General features: G+C 34.7%; 1 long non-coding RNA gene across 1 annotated transcript; it reads right to left on the bottom strand.

Annotated features, from left to right (window-relative positions):
* Window positions 1-916: 916 nt before the first annotated feature.
* On the bottom strand, window positions 917-2,378 carry LOC138856323 (uncharacterized). Its single transcript, XR_011395516.1, has 3 exons — window positions 2,297-2,378; window positions 2,080-2,213; window positions 917-2,025 (listed from the first exon to the last, which is right to left on the bottom strand). It is a non-coding gene; the product is annotated as an uncharacterized lncRNA (long non-coding RNA).
* Between the last annotated feature and the right edge of the window lie 4,997 nt (window positions 2,379-7,375).

Genomic DNA, 7,375 nt, shown 5'->3' on the forward strand with positions numbered 1-7,375 from the left:
AAAATGTGTACAAAAAAAATAAGCAACAAAAACGCAAATGTTGTAGAGTAAGACAAAAGTAAGTAAAAGGGGCAACGCTGTGACTTCTAGAAAAGGGGTATAATATAATATAATATATAATAATAATATTATAAAAGGATTAAAAAGTAACTTCTATTCATTGCATACTTTTCAGCGCAATTTTTCAAAAGGTTATTTCAATTTACCATAGATCAGGCTCATGAAATTTTTTTTTCTAGAAATTCGAAAGGTGTATGTTTCAATATACAATTCTACATATATTTCCCAAATTCCTGAATTACGATTTAGAAACTAGATATAGGACATAAACCTATCAATAATGAAATCAGACTTTCCAACAACGATCTCTTTTACTGCAACTGTTAAATCGATCCTATTACAACATTGAAAATTATTTTGGAACCACTTTAAACTACTCTAATTATATTTTAATAATTTTTTCTTTTTACTAGAAGCTTTTGAAATTTAAAATTCCTGTAAGTTTTAGATATTTGAAATGTGCTACTGATGGCTTTGTGGCCCTTAACAAGGTTTTTGTTGATTAATACTATATAAAGGATGGATAAAACCTGTGGGCTTATAGGCATATATTAAACCTGTTCGCTTTATCCTATAACTAACTATAACTCAACTATAACACACCCTCACTCTAGCTTCAAACTAATTAAACTACAGGAGCACTTTTGGAAAATAGTCATGTGCTGCATATAAAAAATTAAGAAAATTATTCGAAACGCATAAATATATAACGGAGATATTTTTCTTTCTCCCCAGAGGTTTTGTCAGAATATGGAGAAATTTACTTGCAGCATTCTCAAAAAATATATTTGCTTATTACTAATAAAGCTATTCATATCCCACTCGATATCAATTCGAAGTTAATAAGTTATATTTTCCGAATTCCATCTGGCTTGATTTGACTATTTCAATGCAAGAATCAACGCATATCATTAAGAGGGAAACGGAAAAAGTGATGCAAATGGAAAGTGAAAGCCTTATAATTTTTTATAGAAAGTACAAATATATATATATATATATATATATATATCTACAAACATACATATATAGCTCAGGACCATGAATGAAAGATACCCAACGTAAAGCATGCAACAAGCGTACATCAGCGGTGCTTCTTCACATTTCAATTCCACGCACGTCCTAGCCGAATGGTTATTTGCCTTTGCTACACAGGCGGCAAACGCTTTTACACTACCAGTAATAGTTCACTGTCTATTCAAGCTTTCATTACAGTTTATTTGGTTGAGATCAACTACACAAAAAAGAATGGACTGATATGGAGAAACATTTTGCAACAAGAGTAAAATTTACAACCTGAAAAATTGGCGCGCACTTCAACCAACCGAACTGACTCTTCAGCCGCTGGCATGCAGCAGTCGGCAAGATACATTAGATACACAAGTGTTGAATAAGAATTTTTGTGAATACTGCCGACAGCTGTGAAAATCGTAAAGTATGTGGCAACATAAAAAAACTACGATCATTGTGTGGGTAAAAGGAGAGTAAATTACTATTTAAGTATCCATTACTCAATTACCCCATTACAATGAGTGACGATAGTTTCCATGTAAGGCAATGCTATGATATGTATGCATAACAAATTTCGACGGTCGCCAACGAAAGTGAAGAGTCATATTAAGCCTCATTCAAGCGCTCTTATATAGATAAATATTGCTCCTTATATTGTGCATACAATGGCCACCTGAGCTTTGTTTCACGAAAAATTAGTTTAATCTACAAATAGTAATAACACTGAATATAATTTTAAAGCTAATGGACCTGGCCAACTCAACAATTTCTTATGTGTATGTTAGCTCTATTTTAGTATTTAAATTATTTCATAATGTATATTTCCTACAAATTTTTCATTGAATTCGAATAATAATAATTGTGTAAAACTCTTTCCATGCTTAAAGCCACTCCACTCAAAGTTTCTGCGAAATATGTGACCATTAGTTATGTTGTCTGCGACAGCGACTCAAATAGCTGAAGTAAGAAAAAATTAATGTCAGTTAATATTATCTATGACTATGTACCTACGAGTACAACATATTGTATGTATGTATTTGTACAAGTATGTACATTTCCATTAATTTGTGCAGACGCATGGTCATGTCCTGCTGCCAATTTTTCTTGCCGCCATTTCGATCGTACCGACACCGAGCTGCTGTTCGCTGTTTAATAAACATATATTGTATATATATATGTACGGTGGTATATGTATGTATAAGCATAGCTATGTTCGCGTGTACTTTACCTCATTTACCATTCCAGTGATTATTTATTTATGAGTTGAAACAGTTTCAATAAGTCATTTCGCATGACGCTTCGGTACAACTGAATGCCAAAAGTGTTGCAGGAGAATGCAGAATGTGTGGAGAAGTTCAAAAAAAGTATAAAACAGAGAACGCTGAAGATGGGTGGTAGCAAGTTGTAGAGGAATAATAAGTGTAAAAGTGAGCGGTGATGAATTGGTACTAAGAAAGATAGTAAAATGAAAAAATAAACCGAAAAAGTATCGTAGGTATAAAAATTACTTTCGCGCACGCTTACTCATACAAATACGAATGTGTCAGTTCTTTATTCAAAAAACGGACAGACAGTGAAAGTCAATGTGAGCTACATAGCTGTAAGGGAGATAAAGCCCACTAAACATACTCAACTATGCATGGCTTTCCACCTATAAGTATGCAACGTTAATATACACGCATTTTCTGATGGTCGCTCTCAACAAAATAGAGCGAACGCGTGTCATAGCTTTGACAAGGGACGAGCCATTTGATGGATTTCACACATACATATGTATACATATATGTAAATATATTTATGTACTTCAAATCACCTAGAAACAGACACAAATAGAAATGTTTAACATAAAAGTCTTTGCTTTTACAATTGTGGCAAAGTCTAATTAAAAAAAATTTATTTCGTTAATGAAAATAAGATTGAAATAAAGCATCTTATTGTCCTTGTCATAAGCAACGAAATCTATCCTTGAAGAACCACCCTAGTATCTAGAGAGTCATGAGAATTTTAAAAGATGTGTTAACACAAATACTCTTCTTTTAAAACACAAATCAAGTCAAAGTTTGAAAGGACATTTTTTATACTCGTCGAAGACTATTTAAATTAGTGAAAACTAAAGTTTAAATATTTGAGTTTATCTTGTGAATATTTACTTTCATTAATCTAATCATCGCAATAAATGCGAAGAACCAGTAGAGCTTAAAATAAAATGGTTAACACAGAATTAAGTTTTACTACACGATTTCCAAGACTACTTGAGATTTCCAAGACTACTTGAGAAGCCACGAATAAACCATACCACCGATTCAGACATAAACACAAAACAACAACAACCCAAATGTAATCATTACAAATACCTAACGATCACATTACTATTTACCTTCATTTAGTTAAAGTGCTTGCAGCATTTTGTCACCCATAAATTCTTGCAGTGTCCAAAAGCTAACGACCTTCACGCCCGCCCGTGTAGTACAAGTAAGTACAGTGAGAAAGTCACTTGTACGCGTTAAATAGTCGGTCGCAGTCGTTGCCATCAAACTGCTACTAATAACCGAAAGTTCTGTTAGTTGGACAAGACCCTCGAGGTAGGTGTGAGTGCATTCGAGTGTTATTAACAGCGTCGCCAGACGTTCCAATCCACCGCTTATGTTCAACGAATCGTCTCGTTTTCCGCAATTTCTTCTTGGTCTTCATTTAGTTTAACTTTTTTGTGACCGACCGCACTAGGAGTGCGAAAAGTATACTTTACTCTAGCCGCCGATCTAGTAGTCATTGGCCGGCAGTAGGAATGAATTGTCGCTGCCAGCTGCAAAATTTTGCGCTAAGCTTTCAGTCTATCAAGTACGGAAAATGTCACTTGTACTTCGATTTTCTTCCTTCTTTTGTGCGACTTGTCTAGTCGGCCAGCAGTTTGCTTGGCTGCTAATAACTTGGTAGGCTGTCTGAATAAGTGCGACAGTAAAAACAACAATAATAACCTTAAATAATGATTAGGTTATGGGCACTTATGTCAGTTAAACGGGCTCAGCTTAGAGTAGTTGTTGTCAATGTGCTTCTGTTCTGCCTCTTTGTAGCTGTATGAGTGGCGTTTCTAATGCGATTACATTGAGTTTCCTCTTCAATTTATTTTATAAAAAGAAAGTATGTTTTATATGCACAAATAAAATACTAACAAGAATTATGTATTTTAAGGCAGTCAACCATATTTCTAGCAATTGATGCAAGCTTGAGGAAATTGCATTGAAGAAAACGGCGTTTAACTGTATTAAGGACTAAGAGGAAATATAAAAGGTAGTTTTATATATACAAGTCCTTGTAGTCCAATAGTCACCACTTTTTTATTATGTTGATGTACATGCCTCTGAAGTACGATACAATTTTCAGCTGCATTCATTGCTCACTTTCATGCTTAGCGATTTTCGTTTGTTAAAAGTGCAAACTTCGTTGCTTGTTCGTGAAATCTTGTTCGAAAACTATACTGTAACGATACCCCAGCCTCCATATTCACCAGACATTCACATAATGTGAATTTTTTCTATTACCAAAAACAAAGAGATCATTACAGAACGATCGGCTTACAAGGTAGCTAAAAATCGCTGAAAGCGCTAAACGACAATATTATTGTAGACGAATGAATTAAAATATTTTTCAAAAGAACGAAAATTCTCCTGATTTTTTGAACACACCTCTTACATGAATCACAAAAAAAAAAAAACAAACACACATTAGAATTTTATTTTTAATAATTTCATATCATTGCGTGTTTGGTAAAACGAACAAAAAGTTCGACGCGCGAAAAATTGCATATGTCAATGCTTCGTACTATTCTAAAACTTGTGTGATGCTTCTCCACGCTGCGCTCTATAAGAGTATACTTTGCGGAGTAGTGTTGGCAAAAAGGAAGTTTAAGTTCAAGTGCGTTCTTGCAGCGAAGAGAATTTGTATTATGTTGCTTTCGAAGTGGACGGAGTAAGAGAATTGTTAAATGTAGACGAACAAGTTTTGGAAATGACCTCTTACGTTGCTACATACTCGCAGTAGAAAACCGATAAAGCAAAAACAATGCATACACTACCACTTGAAATGAATGTCAATGGACTCGCAACCGACGAAACGACTGCTGCATGCAACACTTTTAAAAGCTTTGAAAGGCGTTTTTTGCAATTTCTTTGCTTTCTTGTACTTTGAGTTAGCTTACAGTCGTTTGTGACCATTTGAAATTAAGCGCACATTGAGGGTTGCCATACCGAAACATTGGAACTTTAATGTTTCGAATTTTTCATAATGCCTAATTTTCGATGACCCGGTGCAGCATTTCGGATATATTGCGCTGAATGTTGTTTACGAGCTTCTCGAGCGTTGCTGACTGATTGGCGTAAACCTTTGATTTAACATACCCTGAAAGAAAATAATCTAGAGGCGTTAAATTGCTTGATCTGGGCGACCATTTGACTGGGCCATTTCTCAAAATTAACGAGTCGCCAAACTTTGCATTGGCGATAACTCTGTTTGTTGACGAAGCCATTAAGCCCTTGAAGCCATTGAGACCCGTCTGAGAAGATGATTTTTCTATCAAAATCGTCGTTGGTGAATGGTCGGAAAACTTGAATTTGTGTAATAATCTTGAACAATTTCCAAGCGTTATACCGAAGTGAAGCGTGACATGATGAAATGGAAAACTTTACTGAACACACTGACAAAATTTGATTCGTAAACAAAAATGTCCGCCATGAGTTGTAAAAATCACTACATCCTTATTGGTAGGCGCTGTATGTATATAGAAAGAAAGCGTGGTCATATATACGATTGTGTATATAAGCCAGTTAACAGCACATATACTCGTACCATGTAACACAGCTCTCAGCACTTGAGTTTTTCATTACTAAGAGCATAGTTGTCTAGTACAACTTTTCTCTCGCCCACTCAACTTACACGCTGTCGTCGTTCTATTGTAGTTGTTGTTGTAAGTTTGATATTATATGTACTGAGAAATTTTTTAGTTTGCTTTGAATTTTTGCATGTCATATAGCCATAAACTCAAAAAGGAGAATTGCCATAAAAGTTCAGTAGACTGCTCGACATTGCCCACGTCACAAAACACTAATCATTTATATATATCTATGTGTAAGTGTATTTATATACAAGTATACACCGTTATTTGCTGAAGAATGTGTGTAAAGACTCAGCCGCAGTTTAAGCGATAACTTTTGTCGGGAAAGTATTAGTTACTAAATAACATACTCTAGTGGAGTATATAGAGTGGTGGACGACTAAACGCAGACAAAGTTGTGGTTGTAGATGACTGTCGAAAAATACATGTATGAATAATTAACATACGTATGAATAATTAACATACTATAAAGAAGCAATAGTTGCAACAAGAGAAGAGAGAAGTGATCGAATCGCCTAGAAGTGCAGATAAATAGACCATAAAGTAAGTAATATAGTAAGAAATGGTATTTAGTATGAGTGTTTTCCAGAACCTAACTGCCCTTTATAGACAAATCATCACAAAGCTGTATCATTTCTAACAGTTTCTATCTATCTATAATTCTTTACTCGAAGACTTCCGCTTGTATTTTCGCCCTTACTTCACACCTTCTTAATTTTTCTTAGAACCACATATTAATGTAACCTTCGAAAGTCTGTTTGCTAAATCGAATAATACACCCGGTCGAATAACATACTTCAAATTTGGTTACAAAGGTGAGTGTGAATATCGTGAAATGATATACACACATATATGTGCGTGTCAGTCTATTTATGTGCAAATCCCTGACTCATATTACTAAGATGGTTTTAAGCTTTTAGTTGCTCGCGTTACACAAAAACTAAAAGGGAATAAAAAGATCGAAACAACGAATAGAACTTGTGTATTGCAAAGCGTGGTGGGGTAAAAAGTAAGCGTTTACTTTCAATTTGGTCAGGTGGCAAACCATAGGACGCACATTTTCCTAAAAGATAGTGAAATGAACAGTTTTGGGAGGCATGTTTAACATAACGGTAAACGAAAGGGTAACTTAACCACAACTTATTGATTCCAATAAAATATTCTGTATCGGATCAACCGAATTTAAATCATCGACAACATGAAAGTAAATAAAAAAATACCGCAAAGAAACAGGAAGACCATCAGGAAGTGCAAAAAAGTTTTAGGCCAATTGGTTGCGTGCAGTGAAGCGTGGTGGCTACATTAAGGATGCCCAAGGTGTTGAAAGCAACAGCAACTGTTAATCTGGATTTCTTACAGTAGCAGCACCTATATATATATATTTATGTATATATAGAGTGATTGGCTAACCTTTTTGCT

Source organism: Bactrocera oleae, chromosome 3 (assembly GCF_042242935.1).
Source record: "Bactrocera oleae isolate idBacOlea1 chromosome 3, idBacOlea1, whole genome shotgun sequence".
NCBI lineage: Eukaryota > Metazoa > Arthropoda > Insecta > Diptera > Tephritidae > Bactrocera > Bactrocera oleae.